The sequence below is a fragment of the Cervus canadensis genome, chromosome 2, assembly GCF_019320065.1.
Source record: "Cervus canadensis isolate Bull #8, Minnesota chromosome 2, ASM1932006v1, whole genome shotgun sequence".
Taxonomy (NCBI): domain Eukaryota; kingdom Metazoa; phylum Chordata; class Mammalia; order Artiodactyla; family Cervidae; genus Cervus; species Cervus canadensis.
In genome coordinates, this window is record NC_057387.1 from 96,952,007 (window position 1) to 96,973,228 (window position 21,222).

Genomic DNA, 21,222 nt, shown 5'->3' on the forward strand with positions numbered 1-21,222 from the left:
GTCTCACTGCACTTGGACTGGAAATAAGGCAATCTCAGGAGTCCACAAGTCAGAGAACGCTGACTATTTTTCAGAAGACTTGTGAGTTCTAGCCCTGGATCTGTTGCTGTGTGACTGTAGTCAAGTCATCTCACCTCTCTGGTCTTCAATATCTGTATGGGTTCAACATGGGGCTGGAGTCACTGCCCTGCCTCCCCAAACCCTGCTCAGTGCAGTCTAGAGAAAACCACAGCGGAAGAACAGGACCCATTCCGTGACTGCTGGGCTGGAGGCCCTGCGTGCTGGGGCACCTGAGGGAGCTCTGGCTGCTGGCCAGTTCCCAGCCCCAACCTCCCCCGCCTCCACCCTTGGGCCAGCTGCCAGCACGCTGATGCCCAGCTGCTCTGCGGTGCCAGGGCCCTGCAGCAAGTCTTCCCCTGGGGCTGCCTTCTGCAGGGACAGGGGTGTGATGGGTGTGGGGTGGGGGAGGCTGGTGCCTGTACAGGACAGCCAAAAACCATGATGCCACTACCTGGCGTGTATCATGTGTGATTCACTCAGCCCTGTGATCCCGGCCCAGGGCCTTATACAGAGCCACTGCTCACTGAATTTAGACAAACTCATCTATATCTACATGCATTTTCTTCTAGAAATCTACATTTTCTTAGTCTTCCCTAACAATGAAATTTAAAGCCTGAGATGCAAATACAAATGCTGAGTGACAAGTCAGAGTCGGGCCTTTATTTGGCAGGCAAAAAAAGGTCAAGGATTTAACATGAGAATTTACATAACAGTATTTTCTTATGGAAACAACTGTATTTCAGAAATGAAACATAAACTTCAGTGCAATTACTGAACCTACCGGAAACTTCTGGACTAGGCACAGTGACTGAAACGTTACAGATTTCTTCAATTATTCCTCTCAATAGCCACGTGAGTAGGTGCTGTTATTAATTTACACAGAAGCTCAGAAAGATGAAGAGACTTGTTCAAGGTCATACAACTAGTAAGTGGTGGATACTATCTGAACCTATCTTTCTCTGACAGAGTGCAGGAGGTCTTACCGGGACACTGCCCTCCCTGGTGTGGATCCCGGCCCGTGCCATCACAGAGACCGGGGACAGCACGGGCGGTCAGTGCAGCTGGAGATGGGGTAGAGCTCCTCTCTGGCAGTGTGTAACATCCAGTGAGGCATTAAGAGTTCCTCATAGCCTCCCATCCCCTTGCCTGCCTTTTATTGTGGGTTCCTATGGTCTTTCTGAATTCCAGAAAGTCCCACAACGCAAAGGAAAGATGGATGGCCACTGCCCCTTTAACACAGTGCCTTGCAGAAATGCATGTACAACAACAGCCAAACCTTCGGCCACATCCTTCCTCTCTAATAAACACCATCAACTTCTAGCGAAGTTCCTCAAGGATCAGGGCTGTGGATGTACAGCAACATAGTTGGACCTGGAGGGCATGATGCTAAGTCAAATAAGTCAGACAGAGGAACACAAATCCTGTATGATATCATGTTTATGTGGAATCTAAAAAATACAACAAACTAGGGAATATAACGAAAAACAAGCAGACTCACAGGTATAGAGAACAAACTAGTGGTTACCAGAGAGAAGGGTGCGGATGGGCAAAACAGGGGTGGGAGAGTGGGTACCAACTATAGGGTGTAAGACTGGTTCATGGATGTATTGTACAACACAAGGAACATAGCCAATATTTTGTAATAAGCATAAGTGGGAAGTAATCTCTAAAAATTGCATAACAATTTTTAAAAATTAAAAAAAAAAAAAAAAAAAAAGAATTGGGTTATGGAATAGTCCAGGGTCTGTGCACTCAGGTAATCCACAATGGAGAAGAAAAAGCCCAGACAAGCAGGAGCATGGGAAGCCAGAAGCCAACAGGAAAGGCTCCTCCCATGGCTATGCAGGGCAGTCAGATATCCCGGATGGAGCAGCTCAAAACCAACTCCCTCACTGAGAAAGCAACAGTAACTTCTAAATCACACAGCCCTAGGCATAGCGGGCCATGTCAAGCTATTACCAAATTAAAATGCCTTGGAAATGGCCTCCCAACTATCCCAGTGAGAGAAGAATAGGGGGAGTGTTGGCGACTCTGAGTCATGCAGCAGGCTGGGACCTCTGGGGCAGTGAGCGGTCAGAACCACCAAGATTAACTGTCTCCAACTCCCTCGGGGCCAGAATGGTTAGTTTCTCTAAGGCGCTCACACTCCAAATGCCAGGAGGCCCCCACAGATGTCTGATCAAATCATTCAACCCTTGTTCTTGTGCTCTGCAGCTGGCCTTTCATTTGGGGAGATTTTAGCATTTGGACCAGTAAGAGCACCCATTGTCCTACAAACGTGACTACCAAGCGCCTGGGGTGAAGAGTGTAAACCACTGCGCTCTTCAGAGGAGATCCAGATGGAGAGGTTGGCACCTAAAAGAAGGAACCAGACTTCCATGCCTCTGCTTCACTGAGAAGCACCGAGTTTAAGGAATCAGGTCAAACAACAAACGGGTTGTAAGTGGGAAGAACACAGGACCTGGAATTAGAAACTTTCACAAAGGACACTGCAAGCCGTGTGACCCTGGGCAAAGGAAGGACAATCTGATTCTCAGCTTCTTCATCTGCAAATGGGAACCACTCAGTTCCCAGGGATCTTGGAGGATGTGGTGAGAAAGGACATCTGGAGGGGCTGGCTGGTCTCCAGAGCGCCAAACAAATACTTCATGAAAGGTGAGGTGGCAGAGGCAGGCAGCAAGATGGTGCAGGCTTCGAATACTGGGCTCAAGTGTGGATTCTGTCCTGGAGAGAGTCCTAAATGATTTCCAGTGGGAGAGTGCCCTTGATCACCATGTGCATTTTCACGATCAACATTCGGGAGGTGAGGAGGAGCATGGCAAAAGGCTGAAAGAAGCAGCGCCTGAGATGGGAAAATAACCAGGAGAGAGTGTGATGTCTCAGATGTCAAAGGAAGGAAGGGTCTTAAGGAGGATGCAGGGACCAACTGCATCGAACACTGTGTGGGGCCTGGGAGGAGGTGGCCATAGGATTGATGGCTGGATCTGCCAACATGGGGGTTACTCTTGACCTTGACTAGAGCTGTTTCACTGGAGTGGGGGTGAAATGCTGATTTCATTGGGCTTAAGAGAAAACAGAATTGGAGCCAGGGAATAATAGACTTCTATTTTTAGAAGTTTTGTTATAAAGGGAGACAAATAAATGGGGCAATAGCTGGAGGGAAAGTGCAGGGAAAGATTTTTTTTGAAGTTAGGAAAATCTTTAGCATGCATATAAGCTGGTTAGAATAAGAGGAAAACTCATGCATGGGGCAGTAGCGGTGGGACCGTTGGAGAAGTCTTGGAGAAGGTGAGAGGGGGAAAGTAGAAGGGCTGGTTCAGCTCTGTCTACCCTGCCCTGCCCTAGCCAGTGACCACCTGTTTCTCTTGAACATTCAGTTAAGCACCACTTCCTTCGTGAAACCTTTTGTGATGGCTTCTCCTGCCAAGCAGAACCAGCCTCCCATGCCTGTGGACCTCCTTTTACCTAGCACTGACATTCACTGACCTTGCTCACCGGTTCCCACATTCTCACTCTCTCTTTCCCACCTCCTGCCCTTCTGTCCTCTCATTCACTCAGTCACTCAGCAGACACTCAGAGGCAACAGAGTCACTCTGCTTGGGCTTATATCCTGGCTCCACCACTTACTAGCTGGGCATGTTATTTAATTGCTCTGTGACTTAATTTCCACATCTTTAAAACTGGAATTACACTAACTCTTCATAAAATTGTGGTGAGGATTATACTGAGAACAGAGTGCTTAGTGCAATGCCTGGCATATAGTTCTCGCTCTCCCTCGGTACATGCTAACTCTAACAGTCTTGCTGTTGTTATGTGCTAGATGCTGGCCTGGGACTAGAGATACAAGGATGTCTAGGATGGAAATACAGCCTAGCACTTGTTTCCCTGAAGAATCACTACCCATTTAGACATCTCTCTCTCCCAGACCATGAAATCTGAGCATAGTGCACATCACAAAGTACCATGCGTGGCACCGAGTATGAGTGCCCAGCAAAGTGTTTGTTGGACTGAACTCAGTTGGTTACCTTGACTTGGAAGGTTAACTGACAGGAAGGGTGGGGGTGAGGTGGGGTGGGGATGGACAAAATGAAGAGTGGACTTTGAGGGTTAGGATTCTGTAGATCAGTGATGTGCATCTCATGACCAATGGCCTAATTTCTAGAATGTCTCAGAAAAGACTGAACTCAGAGCAGCTCCTTACTGTGCCCCCTTACTCCTTCCACGGGCTTCCCTGGGGGCTCACATGGTAAAGTGTCTGCCTGCACTGTGGGAGACCCGGGTTTGATCCCTGGGTTGGGGAGATCCCCTGGAGAAGGAAATGGCAACCCACTCCAGTACTCTCGCCTGGAAAATTCCATGGACTCAGGAGCCTGGTAGGCTACAGTCCATGGGGTCGCTGAGCTAGTTTACTAGAAGCAGTTCAAAGAACTGATTGTGAGAATGAAATAAGACCATAAATGTAACACACCCAGCACACAGCCTGACAAACCAGAGTTAACAAGTATTAGCTTCTTATCAAGCAAACATAGCAACTTAATTAAGGTAGCCAGCCATAGTATGACTGTGCTGAGAGGGCTGGCATGATGAACACACAGGAAAGAGTCCTCAGCACAGAGCTCATCCCGCCACTGCTTCTTCACTTCTGTCCTCCCGAGCCTTCTGGATGAAGATGCACTTTTCCAATGAGTAGAGAGATGCCTCTGGAACAATGACATGATTTGGGAAATGACAGAAGCAGCTTAGGTTAGCTATAGTAATCCTAGACTATCACTAAACATTTTCATTTTCTTTTTCCTGAAATAACTTTTATGTAAGAAAGTTGAACACCGCCAAAGATCCTTTCAAGCTCCAAGATACAGAGCTTTCTCCCTCAGGATAATTTCTTTTTCCTCTGACTGCCTCTCCCTCCGTGACTACAGGTCTGCTGGCCCTTCTTGAATTATCATCAGTCTTTCCATTCACCCACATTTGGGGTGTGCCGATCCGTCCTGCCCTGGGCATCACCGGCCCTTTGCTCTTTGTAAACTCCACTGCAGACTTGGGCTTCTATACAGTGTTGCCCACTTAGAGTGATCTATGATCAACTTGGTGGCACTGTCTCATGTCTCTTTAAGAGAACAGGGACTGCTTGATCTGTGTCATCTGGAATTTAGGGTATTTCTCGGCTCTGGAGGCCCTGCCTCTCAGCTCCTGTTACTGGGCACTGCAATACCTTCTCAACAAATCAGCCATTCTGCTCTCTGATCAGTGATTCTGGAGCTGACATTGCTGCAGTTTCTCTTTGTCTCCAAGGCCCTGTACTTTACTTCATTTTGGCTGGGAGGATGCTTTCCAGGAAGCTCTTGCAAATGCTTTTAGCTTGAGCTATACAGGTAGTTCTCACCAAGACTCTCCACTAGGAATCTCTTTTGATTATTCCAATTTTGTTTCTACATGTGTGTGTTGTGTGTGTGTGTGTTTAGTCACTCAGTCAGGTCTGACTCTTTGCAACCCCATGGACTATAGCCCGCCAGGCTCCTCTGTCCTTGGGATTTTCAAGCAAGAATACTGGAGTGGGTTGCCATTTCCTGCTCCAGGGGATCTTCCCGACCCAGGGATCCAATCTGCATCTCGTGTGTCTCCTGAATTGGCAGCGGATTCTTTACCACTGTGCCACCTGGGAAGCCCCTTTTTTCTCCACTTCACTTAAAAATGCACACTCTTTCTGGGTGGTAGTGAAAAGAACAGAGGAATTAGCATTTATTGAACATAAACCATGCGCCAGACAGTTGACCTAATTACCTAATATAGCTTTACAGTAATCCTCTGAGGCAGAATAGCCCTTAGATCCAGGCATGTGGGGCTAAGAGAAACCAAGAGAAGCATGGTTAGAAGATGTGGTGTTCTATAAAATTTCAAATGATAAACTTTGGTAGGGATTACATTGAATCTGTAGGTTGTTTTGGATACTATGGACATTTTAACAGTATTAATTCTTCCAATCCATCAGTATGAAATATTGTTCCATTTATTTAAATCTTATTCAGTTTCTTTCATCAGTGTCATAGTTTTCAGTGTAAAGTCTTTCATCTCCTCAACTAAATTTATTCTGAGGTATTTTATTCTTTTTGATGCAATTGTATATGGGATTGTTTTCTTAATTTCTCTTTCTGATAGTTCATCATTAGTGTCTAGAAACACAGTTGGTTTTAATATATTGATTTTGTATCCTGCAACTTGACTGAATTTTTTAAAATACTTCTAACAGGTTTGTTTTTATTTTTGGTGGAATCTTTAGGAATGTTAAGTCATCTGTAAATATAGACAGTTTTACTTTTTCCTTTTCAATTTGGATGCCTTTTATTTCTTTTTCTTGCCTAACTGTTTTGGCTAGGACTTCTGGTACTGTGATGGGGAAAAAGTGGCAAGAGTGGACAACTTTGTCTCATTCCTGATCTTAGAGGAAAGACTCAGCTTTTTTACCATGGAGTATGATGTTATCTGTGGGCTTATCATACATGGCCTTTATTATGTTGAGTTACATTCCTTCTATACTCACTTTGTTGAGAGCTTTTATTATGAATGGATGTTAAATTTTGTCAAATGCTTCCTTTGCATCTACTGAGATGATCATATGATGCTTCCCTTCATTTTATTAATGTGATGTATCGCATCAATTGATTTATGGATGTTGCATCATCCTTGTATCCCTGGAATAATCACAGTGTATGATTCTTCTAACATACTGTTGAATTCAGTTTGCTACAATTTTGTTGAGGATTTTTACATCTATGTTCATCAAAGATACTGGCCTGTAATTTTCTTTTCTTGTAGTGTCTTTGTCTGATTTTGGTATCAGGATAGTGCTGGCCTCATAAAATGAGTTTGAAAGTGTTCCCTCCTCTTCCATTTTTTGGAAAAGTTTGAGAAGGATTGGTATTAGATCTTCTTTAAATGTTTCATAGAATTCACCAGTGAAGCCATCTGGTTCTGGACTTTTGTTTGTTGGGAGGCTTCTGAGTACTGATTACTGAGTACTGAGTACTGATCTCCTTACTCCTAATTGGTCTGTTTGGAGTTTCTACTTCATGATTCAGTCTTGGTAGTTTCATATGGTGAATTTAACATGGCCACAAAACTAATTACAATGCACATTTCCCCTGCATACTCTGGTTAAGACTTAGATTTATGGTCATTGTCAACAAAGTGCAGTCATAACTTTCAGAGCTGCTGGAAGCCAGTATTTGTGGGCAGCATGCAGGATAACATAGTGTGGTATCAAGAGTAATGATGTAACCAGCATGAAATAAAGGGAACTAGAGAACTGAAGAGACAAGAAGATCTATATTGTTTCTATAAAACAGGTTCCTGAAAGTCCTGGCACTGTAAATAATAACAGTACTGCTACCTTTTTTAGTGGTAGGAGATGTGAAATTAGTCAGGAATTACATACCTGACAATAAAAAAAAAAAAGATGAGATGGTCTCTGAACCAAAAAGACAGAGTATCTGGATATTCTAAAGAACCTTCAGGTGCACTGATTCAATAATAAACATATACCTAAGTATCTCTTCTTTCTTGTGTTGTTCTAAATTCTCATCAATAAATCATTACATCTCAAGTGGATGGACCCATCAACTTGTTTATACAGCAGAGACCATACAAAAATATTTAGCTGGGGCTCCGCACATCCTAGGGCTTCCCTGGTATCTCAGCTGGTAAAAAATATGCCTGCAAAAAAAAAAAAATCTGCCTGCAATGCCGGAGACCCTGGTTCAATTCCTGGGTCGAGAAGATCCCTGGAGAAGGGATAGGCTACCCAATCCAGTATTCTGGCCTGGAGAATTCCATGGACTATGGGGTCCATGGGGTCACAAAAAATCGGACACAACTGAGCAACTTTCACTTTCTGCACATCCTTGGAGCAGCCCTACTCTAGGATAACTATTATTATCATTCTTGACAAGGGAAATTGATTCTAAAATCCATCATTTTTTCTCACCAAGGCCTTTGCTTTCTTTCGTAGAAAGAACAGTGGGCTTAAAGGTAAAAAGACTGGAGTTTAAGTAACTAACTCTTATACTTACTAGTTGTGTAACCTCAGGCATGAGATAATCAGTTTCCTTAACTCTTAAAATAGCTAAAATAAATAGGACTGATGGGAAGATCAAATGGTTTCTTGCAACAATGCAGGTCAGAACATTCTTTAAAGGTTATACAAATGTCAGTAACTGTTTCTACTATTTTAATGTTTGACTTCTACTTTTACTGCTTCCAGATCACCTGAATTATCATCATAATTTCACCAACTTAATGAGGAGAAAAACTGTTTCTTTTATGTTTCTTACTTGAATTAGTCTCTCCAACTCATTTGGCTATCTCCAAACTTCTGCTCTATAGGTAGGGAGATCAGGAGGCTCCTGGGAACAGAGAAGGAGGGCCACTGAAATGAGGCAAACGTCTCATACACAAGGCCTTGTCTTCAACTGGCCAGTCCATATCTGAGCTCAATGGGAAGGCTAAATCTCATAAGATCTGTAGCACAGTATTTACTGATCTCTTTAATTTTTCCTTTTCCAGAATGTCATACAGTTGAAACCATGCAGTATGTAGACTTCTCAGACTGGCTTCTTTCATTTAGCAATATACATTTAAGATTCCTCCATACCTGCTCATGGCTTGATAGTGCATTTCTTCTTGGTGTCAAATAATATTCCATTATCTGGATGTACTGCAGTTTGTTTATCCATTTATCTAATGAAAGCCATCTCAGTTCCTCCCAGTTGTTGGCAATTAAGAATGTTTCAAAGGTAATTAAACAAAAAGGCCTTGATTACTGCACAAACTAGAGCAATGTGCAACATTTGTGCCACACTGCAATATTTCTGTGCAGTTTTTGTACAGAGATAAGTTTTCACTTCAATTGGGTAAACACCCACAATCAGACGATGTTTCGCTTTTATAACACCTTGCCAAAATGGCTGAACCATTCTGCATTCCTGCCAGCAATGAATGAGACTTCCTGTTGCTCCACATCCTTGCCAGCATTTGGTGTGTCAGTGTTTTGGGTTTTAGCATTCTAATAGGTGTGTGGTGATATGTTATTCTTGTTTTAATTTGCATTTCCCTAATGACACATGCAGTTTCCCTGGTGACTCAGTGGTAAAGAATCTGCCTGCCAATGCAGGAGAAATGGGTTCAATCCCTGGGTTGGAAAGATCCCCTGGAGGAGGGCATGGCAATCCATTCCAGTATTCTTGCCTGGGAAATCCCATGGACAGAGGAGACTGGTGGGCTACAGTCCATGGGGTCACAAAAGAGTCAAACAACTTAGCTACTAAACAACAAAAACAATGACACATGATATGAGCATCTTTTCATATGTTTACTTGCCCTCTGTATATCTTGTCAGATGAGGTATCTATTAAGGTCTCTGGCTCATTTCTAACTGGGTTTGTTGTCTTCTTATTGTTGAGTATTAAGAGCTCTTTGTATATTTTTGAATTTAAGTCTTTCATTAAACATGTGTTTTCCAAGTATTTTTTCTAATTCGTGGCTTGCTTTTTTATTCTTTTATCAGTTTCTTTCACAGAACAAAAGTTTTTAATTTTGGTAAGCCAGGTTACTGATTTTTTCTTTCATGAATTATACTTTTGGTTTTGTATACAAAAACTCATTATCAAATCCAAGGTCACATAGATTTTCTTTTGTTACCTTCTAGATATTCTGTGATTTACATTAACTTCTATTAGATTCCATTTTGAGTTAACTTTTATGAAAAGTATAAGGTGAAAAATTCCATTTCTACACATGGATGACCAATTGTCCTAGCACCACTGGTTGAAAAGAAAATCCTTTTTTTCCATTGACTTGCCTATGCTCCTCTGTCAAAGATCGATTGACTGCATTTGTGTATTTCTATTTCTGGACTCTATTCCATTGGTCTGTTTGTCCATTCTTTTGCCAATACCATGCTGTCCTAATTATTGTAGCTTTATTGTAACTCTAATGTAGGATCAGTCTTTCAACTTTGTTCTTCTTTATCAGTTATTATGTGGACTATTCTCAGTTGCTTGCCTTTCCATATAAACTTTAACACATTATTGACTGGAGACGGTATTAACACTTCAGGCATTAGTTTATGCAAATATCTTCTGGTCAATAATATTTTTAAATAAGTTTGTTGCTATCCATAAAATAACTTACTGGATTTTAACTGAGATTATGTTGAACCTATAGATCAAGTTAGGAGGAACTGACATCTAAACATTGTTGGATCTTTCTATATGTATTTCTCTGTGTGTATGACAATATAAATGATATTGTGTTTTAATTTCAAATTCCAATTGTCCATTTCTGGTATACAGGAAAGCAACTGACTTTTGTATATTAACCTCATATCCTGCTTCTTTGCAACTAACTGCTAATTAGTTCCAGGAATTTTTTGCTGATTCTCTGGAATTTTCTACATAGTCAATCACATCATTTGTGAACAAAGACAATTTTATTTCTTCCTTCCTAATATCTATGCCTTTTATTTCCCTTACTGTTAGCTAGACCTTTCAGTATAATGTTGAATAGGAATAGTAAAGAGGGACACTCTTGTCTTTTTCCCAAACCTGGGTTTCTCAGGGCTCCCTTGGTGGCTCAGAGATAAAGAATTCACCTGCAACGCAGGAGACGCATGTTCAGTCCCAGGGTCATGAAGATTCCCTGGAGGAGGAAATGGCAACCTGCTCCAGTATTCTTGCCTGGAAAATTCCATGGACAGAGCAGCCTCGCAGGCTACAAGCCCATGGGGTCGCAAAGAAGTCAAACACAACCTAGCGACTAAACCACCACCACCACATCTAGTTTCTCATTATCAAGCATGATGTTAGGTACAGATTTTTTTGTTGATGCGCTTTGTCTAGTTGAGCAAGTTTCTTTCTATTCCTATTTTGCTGAGAGTTTTTCCTAAAATCATGATTGGATGTTGAATTGTATCACGTACTTTTTCCCATCTTACAGATATGATCATATGGATTTTCTTCTGTAGCCTGATGTGATGCAACACAGTAATCGATATTCTAATGTTGAACTAATCTTGTATATCTGGAATACATCTCACTTCATTAAGATGTATGGTTCTTCTTATGCACTGTTAGATTCAACATGCTAATATATGTTGAGAATTTTTGCATTACATTCATGAAAGATATTGATCTGTAGTTTTCTTATAATGACTTTATCCGGTTTTGGTTTCAAAGCAATGCTGGCTTCACAAAACAAGTTAGGAAGTGCTCCTCCTGCTTCTATTTTTCTGGAAGAGATTGTAGAGAATTGGTACCATCTTTTCTTAACTGTTGGACAGAAGTCACCAGTGAAACCATCTGAGCCTGTTTTTTCTGTGTTTTTGTTTTGGAAGGTTATTTATTGATTATTGATTCAATTTCCTTGGTAGATACAGGCCTTTTCAGATGATCTATTTCTTTTGCATGAGTTTTGGTAGTTTGTGTCTTCCAAGGAATTGGTCTATTGCAGGCACAGAGTTGTTCACAATAGTCCTTTATGACCCTTTTAAAATCCATGGGATCAGTAGTGGTGATCCCTCTTTCATTTCTGATATTAGTTAATTTGTGTCTTCTCTCTTTTTTTCTTGGTTAACCTGGTTAGAGGTTTATTGATTTTATTAATATTGTCAAAGAATCAGCTTTTGATTTTATTGATTTTTCTCTACTGATTTCTACTCTTTATTCCTACGATGGCCTCATAAGTCTTACTTCCCTTTCCATTTCTGCTCCTCTCCAACCCATCTACCTTCCTGCAGCCAAAATCATCTTCCTACGAGTCAAAACTAATTACGTTTTTCAACTCCTTAAAATACTTCAATGGCATCTTTTGTCTTCAAGAAGCCCAAACTTCTTACTGCCTCCTCCAAAGCCCTGTATGATTTGGTCTGCCCATTCCTCCAGACTTATCATGTCTCATCCTTAGACATCATGGAGTTTTGACAGCACAGAAAAGACAGATACTAAGTTTTTACACAAATATTTATTTCAGTTATACATAATGAAGAACTATTTAAGTAGGCCAACAGAATGTACAGGAAACTCTTCAATTGATTAAGATTTTAAAAGACCCTGAAGCAAAAACTAGAGAAAGGGTTGATAACCAAAAATTAATATAAAATGGATTTTTGAAAATAGTATTTAGAGACCTAGAGATCATAATGAAAGTTTTTTTTTTAATTACAGAAAAGAAGGCACATCCCAATATACTTTTTCATTAAAAAGGTATATAAGGACAATACAGAAAATGTAAGCTCGAAAGAAATAACGTACTCACAATCCGACTGCCCTAGCACAACTAATACTATACTCTGCAGTAGTTACTATGCTATATTCAGATATGGTGATAGTGATAGGCTTGGAGGTGATACCCTGGTTCCCAACCCTGACATGTTAGAATCACCTGGTGGAACTTTTAAACATAAAGGTAATTGAGTCTGATTCCTAATCAACTAAACCAGGACTCTGGGTGGCAAGGTCCTGGGTTGAGAAATACTGTATATAGACATGTCCTATGTACAAGCAGGGCCTCCCCTCAAAGGTAAGTTTATTTCTGGTATCACTCACCTGGGACAGTGAAGAGTTCCTCAGACAGGAAATGTACTCTTTTAGAGCAGTATTAGACTCATATGGGGAGCTTTAACAGTCCCAATGCCTAGGCCACACCTCAAGTCAATGACTTCAGAATCCAAGGGGTAGGAGGCAGGCATCAGTAATTTTTTAAGCTCCCCAGTGATTCCAATATTCAGTCAAGGTTAAGAACCACTGTGCTGAGGGCTCTGGATGAGCTACAAAGTGGGACTTTGACTTTTAAGATCTTGATCACATAGGTATCAAGACATCTAGGAAGAAGTGTGAACAGTGAGCTGTAAAACACCCTAGAAGTCACGAAGCCAAGAACCCAGTCAAGTCCTGCAACGCTGTGCTCTTCTACTGTGAACTAAGCATGGCCCCGGCTTCAGCTGTCTACAGGAGAGACAGAACTCTGAATTTTGCAAACCAGACTACTTTGAGTTTCTTTTACTCTCAAGGTTTATTTCCCTGTTGTCCTCGTTTAATCTGTAGTGAAATATTTTTAGCTTTGCTTAGAGAAACCAAGAGAAAAGTTTTGTTGTTTCCGTTATTATCTCTCTTTTTTAAAGTATTAAAGAGAACCTGCACTCTCTGGAGTCAATGCGATGGTGAAAGCAGGCTCTTAAGTGAGAGACCCTCCAGGAGATGATAAAACTCAGGATTAAAGGCAGGGGAGTCCTCATTCATGCACTCCCATCCCCCCAAATCTTCCAATACTGGTACTTGGAGGAATCTGGGTTTTGTTATTAAAGATGGCACTATTCTTTCTCATAGCTTCTTCTTCTGTCTTTAATTGATTTAACAAACATTTATTGAATATTTACTATGCACCACAAACATTATACTAGCATTGGGAATGGATCTGTGAGCAGGACATTCATAGTTCCTGCCCTGATAAAGTTTACAATATAGTGGTTCAAATTTAGGATCAAATTGACAGTGCAAATTTGGGGGGAAAAAATAGAAAGCTATGTTGAATAGTGAGACAAGCAGGATGTTTGGAGCCAGGCAGAGAACATTCTGAATGCTGACTTTATCACCTGTACTTCTGTGAACACAAGGAAATTACTTCTATGATTACTTTCTCATTTAACACCACCTATTTCAGAGAGTGATCTACCAACTCATATATTCAACCAACAAATATTTATTAAGCAATCAGTAAGCACTAGGCAATGTTTTAGGTGGTAGGAAATAGTAGTGAACAAATTAACCCCCCCACACACACACACCTTAAGTGGGAGGAGACAATCAACAAGTAAGTGGACTTCCAATAGTGATAAACACTGGAGTAAAATGACAAAGTAAAGGGAACAGGAATGCCAATGGGGGATGGGTTATAATTTTAAATGGCACAGTCAGGGGAGACTTCACTAAGAAAGGGACATTTGAGCTAAGGTCTGAAGAGGTGAGGGAGAGTGCAATCTCTGTAGGTATCTGGAAAAGAGTGTCCCAAACAAAGGAATGAGTAAATGCCAAGATTGACCTGGGAGTATTTTAGAAACAGCAAAGAGTCCAGTATGGGCTTCCTAGGTAGCACAGTAGTAAAGAATCCACCTGCCAACACAGGAGACATAAGTTTGATCCCTGGGTTGGAGGAGGAGGATCCCTGGGGGAGGAAATGGCAACCCATTCCAGTATTCTTGCTGGTAAAATCCCACAGACAGAGGAGCCTGGTGGGCTACTGTTCATGGAGTTGCAATGAGTCAGACATGACAGCACAGGGTATAGCCAAGGAGCCCAGTAGGGAATAATAAACAAGAAGAGTAGTAAGAAATCAGTGGTTGAGACTGTGTAGGGTCTTGGTGGAGCATGGTAGAAACTCTGATTTTGAGACTTCCCTCATGGTCGAGTGGCTAAGACTCCACACTGCCAATGCAGGGGGCCCAGGTTCGAACCCTGGTCAGGGAACTGGATCCTACATGCCACAACTAAATGAATTTGAATGCTACAACTAAAGAGTCCTCGTGCTGCAATGAAAATTGAAGATCCTGTGTGCTGCAGCTCTGACTTTTATTCAAAGAGAAATGAAGAGCCACGAGAGAGTTCTGATCACTGAAGTAACCAGATCTATCTTGCACTGTAGCAGGATCACTGGGCTTCAGTATGCAAGTAGACCTTAGGGTGGCAACCGTGAAAGCAAGGAGAGCAGCTAGAGTGCAACAATGAGGTCTGAGGAGGGGACGGCTGCCTGCTCAGAGTTAACAGGGGTGGGTGTAGGGAGAAGCGGTTGGATCTAGAGGTATCTAAGATAAAGCCAATAGGGTTTGTTGATGACTAGTTTGGTGTCAAAGATATGATGTTTCGATCTTTGACGTGAACAAGTAGAAGGATGAGGTTGCCATTTACTTGGGTAGGCAAGATCTGGGAGGCAGAGGGTGTGAATCAGGAGGTTTTTTCTGGACATGTTAAATGTAACATGCCTAATATACATTCAAGGAAAGGAGGCAACTGGATAAATGAATGTGGGGTATGGGGAAAGAGAAGAGATTGAACTATAAACTTGGGAGTCATCAGCATATAGATGATATGTAAGACATGAGCTCTTCAGGCAGTGTGTCTACCAGATCTAATCCCTTAAATCTATTCATCACCTCCATGGTATAATCATAAGGGATTGGATTTCAGTCATACCTGAATGACCTAGCGGTATTCCCTACTGTCTTCAATTTAATCCTGAATTTTGCAATAAGGAGCTCACAATTTGAGCCACAGTCAGTTCCAGGTCTTGTTTTTGCTGACTGAATAGAGCTTCTCCATCTTTGGCTGCAAAGAACATAATCAATCTGATTTTGGTGTTTACTGTCTGGTGATGTCCATGCGTAGAGTCATCTCTTGTGTTGGTGAATACCTCTTTAATGGCAGAAAGTGAAGAGGCACTAAAGAACCTCTTGATGAGTGTGAAAGAGGAGAGTTGAAAAAGCTGACTTAAAACTCAACATTCAAAAAACTAAGATCATGGCATCTGGTCCCATCACTTCATGACAAATAGAAGCAGAAAAAGTGGAAGCAGTGACAGATTTTATTTTCTTGGGCTCCAAAATCACTGCAGATGGTGACTGCAGCATGAAATTGAACGATGCTTTCTCCTTGGAAGGAAAGTGATGACAAATCTAGACAGTGTATTAAAAAGCAGAGACATCACTTTGCCAACAAGGGTCCATACAGTCAAAACTATGGTATTTCCAGTAGTCATGTATGGACATGAGAGTTGGACCATAAAGAAGGCTGAGCACAGAAGAACTGATGCTTGCAAACTTCTGGTTTGGAGGAGGTGGTTCTGGAGAAGACTCTTGAGAGTCCCTTGGACTGCAAGATCAAACCAGTCAATCCTAAAGAAAATCAACCCTAAATATTCACTGGAATGACTGTTGCTAAAGCTGAAGCTTCAATACATTGGCCACCTGATGCAGAGCTGGCTCGTTGAAAAAGACCCTGATGCTAGGGAAGGCTGAAGGCAAAAAGAGAAGGGGTGGCAGATGATAGGATGGTTAGATAGCATCACTGACTCCATGGATATGAATTTGAGCAAACTCCAGGAGACAGTGGAGGACAGAGGAGCCTGGAAGGCTGCAGCCCACGGGGTCACAAAGAGTCAGACACAACTTAGGACTGAATAACAACAAGACGACATGAGACTGAATGAGGTCATCTGAGCGGCTGTTTTGAGGAACAGGTAACACAGAAAGTACCCAGTATGGCCCTGGGCACATAGTAGGTGCTCAATAAACACTTTATCCTTGCAGCCACAGGGAATTTGGCAGTCTGTTCTGGAAATAGTAAGCTATGCCTCAACATGTGTTTTAGACTACCCCATGTTTATAGGTCTTTCTTGATTGGCTTGGTTTTCACAAGCCTTTGGGGGTTAAAAGTTGTTGGTTTTGGCTTCCATATCCTTGTATCTTCACACAGAATTCCGTATGAAATGAGGCTGAACATTAAAGCCTCCATGCTCCTGCCCACATGGCAACCATAAAACCCCACACTGTGGCAGCAGACAGGAGCTTTCCCAGAGCACACCCCCACACCCAGCTGAAACAGACGACACTTCCATTTAATTAAATCAGCTTCCAGAAGGCTGACATCAGCTTAGGAAAAACACACCTGGACACCAGGCTCTGGCGCCTTTACGGCTCCAGATGGCTCTTGTCTCTGCTGGACTGATGGGCACATTCTCGGCTCCTGGTGTCATGTTCCTCATAAGTGAGGCTGCGATTTCCTCAGGGTTCTGTCTGAGGGCTCTGCTTCCAGATCCTGGCAGGGCTCACTCCCTCTCTTTTGTTGAGTCTTTGCTAAAATCCACCTTTCAAGAAGGCTTGCCCTGACTATCCCATTTAAATGTGCAGTCTCTTCTCCAGCATTCCCTTGTCCTGCTCTATCTTCTTCCACAGCACTCATCACCTTCCAAGATACTGAAAAGCTTGTTGATCACACTGTCCCTTTACTGACCACCTGTTCATTGGTATACCCACAGAGCAGAGAAGACTGCTCACACATAGTAGCTACTTAAGAAGCTGTGAGTGAATGAATGAATGAATGAATGAGAAAGCTTCTCTCTTCTCTCCATGTCTGGGCACAGCCTGCAACCCTGAGCCCTTTCCTAGGACCCTCCACTTGGCACAGTAGATTCCTTTTGGGGAACCCAGAGTCTCTCCAGGGGCCAGACTTGAAGATTCTGGAGGTATCATCCAACTGGGCTGCAGCTGAGTGCATGAAGTAGCCGGAGTGCCCAACCTCCAGGGAACACACGATCTTGGACAATTCTTGGACAACTTTGAGGCCAACAAAACCCAACTTGCCACCCTCACATCCTGTTATTTACTCCCTCGATGCCACCCTCATCAGTTTTTTGTGCTCAGGTCACTGCTCTCTGCTTTTTCTCCTTGGTCCAGTCTCTCACTTCTCTCCCCCATCACCACACTGTAACTCACCACTGTCTTCTATAAAGCCTCGTTTCTTTACAGCCTCATCTTCTGCAGTGAATGTTCCTTCCATCTTTTAATTTCATAGAAACCTGGGTCTCCCCTGAAAACACCATTTCCTCTACAGCCTTGTGATGGAGGCAGCTCTTTCTTCTATACCCTATGTATCTGAAGATCCCTCATATCCTCTTTGTACTCCATTTATGCTTCTGAGTCACCAGTATGTCATCTTTCTTTAAAAAAACAAAAAACAAAACAGGGACTTCCCTGGTGGTCCAGTGGCTAAAATGCCATGCTCCCAAGGCAAGAGGCCCAAGTTTGATCCCTGGTCAGGAACTAGATCCCACATATCTCAACAAAGACCCAGCACAGCCAAATAAATAAATAAATATAAACCAAAATGCAAACCTGTTCATTGCTCATACTATCCAGAAGTACTACTCCCTTCCCTCCCCTGCTGTTCTCATTTACTCCCTCCCGCTTCACTTAAATTTCAGTTCACAACACATCCTTTCCAACCAAACCTGTAAGGTTTTTCATGTGGCTTAGAATTTTCAGTTTCGTCCTGATATGATACAGTCAGTACTCAAGAAATATTTGTTAAGTGAACAAGTGAAGAAATGAAGTCTGGGATGTAAAGCAGGAGGCGAGGTTCAGGCCTCATCTTGGGGTTATATCCTTCCCAGGTTACCAGACACTGATACAGGTACAGGGTAGGTTGAATCTCAACCTTGCGTGATTACTTTTGTCCCACTTTATAGCAGGAAACAGGCTAGCAGTTAAATAACTCACTCAAGATTACAGCTAGTAAGATGTGGAATGGGGCTTTAAAAATCCACATCTGATTCCACAGTCCACATTTTTAACCTCCAAAAAATACTGCCCTCCTGAAAAATACAGCTTGCTGTTAAAGGAAAAGATCTTGTACAGCTCTATAAGTATTCTGAATAATTTTATAGTCCTGACAAGTGATTTTGTCATAAAGACACAAGCAGCAGGGAATTCTCAAAGGAAACAGAAACCACTTATTACACAAAGATATAATTAAAAGAATATAATGAAGACCAAAAAAAATCCAAGACACTTATTTCCAGGTTTTTGAAGTATCATTTGATATAGAGATATTTTAAGTGTATTTGTATAAACATCTTACCCTTGAACAACAAGGTGACTAGGGGTGCTGACCCTCCACAGTCAAAAATCTGCACATATAAATCTGCATATAACCACATATGTGGTTCCTCCATATCCATGATTCTGTGTGCTCCAATTCATCCAATCACAGATTGTGTACTGTTGAAAAAAATCCACATGTAAGTGGATGCACTGCAGTTCAAGGGTCAACTGCAATAGAATTTCAAGAATAAAAAACACCTGGGGTGGAGAGGCAATTCCCATGCAGATACATCTGTGCTGCATTCTCAGTGAAGGGCCAGCATGTCATGATTTGTGAGTCAGATCTGACCCACTATGTTTCTGTGACACAGGAATGTCTTTTACATGTTCAATGGTTGGTTTAAAAATTAGAAGAATAATACTTAATGACATAAAAATTACATTAAATTAAAATTTCAGTGTCGATAAATAAAAAGTTTTGTTGGAATACAGCTACAGCCATACCCATCTGTATGTGCTATCTATGGCTTCCACATTGCATCAGCAGAGACAGAGTTGTGACAGAGACAGCAAAACTCCCAAAACTCAGAGATATTGACCATCTCACTCTACAAAAAGAGCTGGCCAATCTTGTTATAGGTCACTTCCTCTGACTTGGCTTCCAGCTCACTAATCCTGTCTTTACTTGTATCTAATCTGCTGCTAAATACCTCTACTGAGGTTTTAATTTTGGTCACTGTATTTTTCAGTTCTGTCTTTCTAACCTAATACTTTGCTCTTTATAGTTCCCTATTACATGTATGAATGCTTGCGCTCAGTTGCTCAGTCATGTCCAAATCTTTCCGACCCCATGGACTGTAGCCTGCCAGGCTCCTCCGTCCATAAAATTTTTCCAAGCAAGAATATTGGAGCAGGTTTGCCATTTCCTTCTCCAAGGGATCATCCCGACCTAGGGATCGAACCTGCTGTCTTGTGTCTCTGGCATTGGCAGATTCTTTACCATTGCACCATTACATGGGAAGCCCCTATTACATGTACAGTTCAATCTTATCTTTATTTCCTTAAATACAGAGCATCTAATTACTTTATAAACTGTGTCTGATAACTCCGTTTTCGGAAGTCTTTGCGGGTCCCCTCTGGCGTCTGTTGCTGTTCACGGTTCTCTCTAAAGAAGTCTTTTTTGCTTGTGTGCTTAGTTATTTTTCCCTGTGAGCCGTTCATTTCCTTGAAAAGTTATCCATGAGAAATTCATGTCTTCCTCCAGAGAGGGATTGTATTTGCTTCTGCCAGAAGCTTGGAGGCACGGCCAGTCTGGAGTACCTTAGACAGAGTTCACAGCTTGAGGTTCTGTGGACCAACTGAGTGATGAGAGCCCAGGCTGTGAATATCAACTGTTTCCTCTTTATTGAATTATTGCCCTAATCCACTTAGAGCTCTGGCAGCCTTTCCTGCAGTCCTGGCTTAGGGGTACAGTTTTAGTTTTAGTTTATCCTTATGTTGAACCCTTTGGGGTTCCAGTTCAATGCAGAAAGGATCAAAAGATGGAAAATGTAGAAGTTAGTAGACCTGGAGGTGAGAATGGGAAGGCCTAACACTTAGTCAGAGTTTCAGAAGAGGAGGAGAGAGACACAGAGTGGGGCAGAGGCAATATTTAAAGATAAAGATATTTAAAGAAAAATTTCCAGAACACATGAATTCTTATAGTATAGAAGTTAAATGAATCCAATCAAGATAAATAAGAAATTCCTACATTTGCGTATTTACTCATAGAACTCTTTTTTTATTCTTCATAAAAATCTGAGGAAATGGGTATCATTATTCATGTTTTTCATAAGGGAAAATTGTGATTCATAGAGCTAAAATGAATTATCTAAGGTTATATAATCCTAAGCAGAAGGGGTGGAATTCAAATCCAGTTCTGATCCAAGCTCAGGTCCTTTCCTATACATCAGAAATAGAACACAACACAGCAGAGAAAGACTTCGTAAGGGGAGATTTGGGTATTTCTAAGGATTTACCTCTGAAAACCAGAATCCTTAACTTGGAAACTTCTCCCTGGAACAGATAAAAACCTTTCCCATGTGTCTGTGTTTTGTTCTGAAGATAACATTGGATTAGAAAGGCCTTTTCAGTAAGAGGCAGGAAAGCTGGAGCTTGTACCTTAAACTCTGAGGTAAATCTAATGAGGCCAAGCCAATTCCCCGGGCTAAAGACCAAGTTGACTCAAATGGTTTATAGAACCGGCCTGTTACACAAAAGAAAGCTGTACCAGAGCCTGCCACGTACCACCCAACTGTCAGAACAGCAGGGCACGCGTCCTCCTGTTCCCCCTTCTCACACTGCTGAAGACAGCTTAAATACTATAGTTAACATGTCCTGGATACCACGTCTTTTGTTCATCAATGTGATTTGACTTGGTAAATTACTACATCTCTTCCGTTCTGGTGGCATTTCATTTGCTTACAGCTTATGCTTGATTTGTTTTTTGCCCAGAGCACTAAATTAAGGATTTTCTAAGGGTG

The 21,222-nt window shown here is 41.9% G+C and overlaps 1 protein-coding gene across 2 annotated transcripts in view; it reads right to left on the reverse strand.

The window, feature by feature from the left end:
• The window catches only part of ST3GAL3 (ST3 beta-galactoside alpha-2,3-sialyltransferase 3), a 204,236-nt gene that overhangs the window by 72,375 nt on the left and 110,639 nt on the right, over positions 1–21,222 (reverse strand). The gene's annotated exons all lie outside the window — the stretch shown is intronic.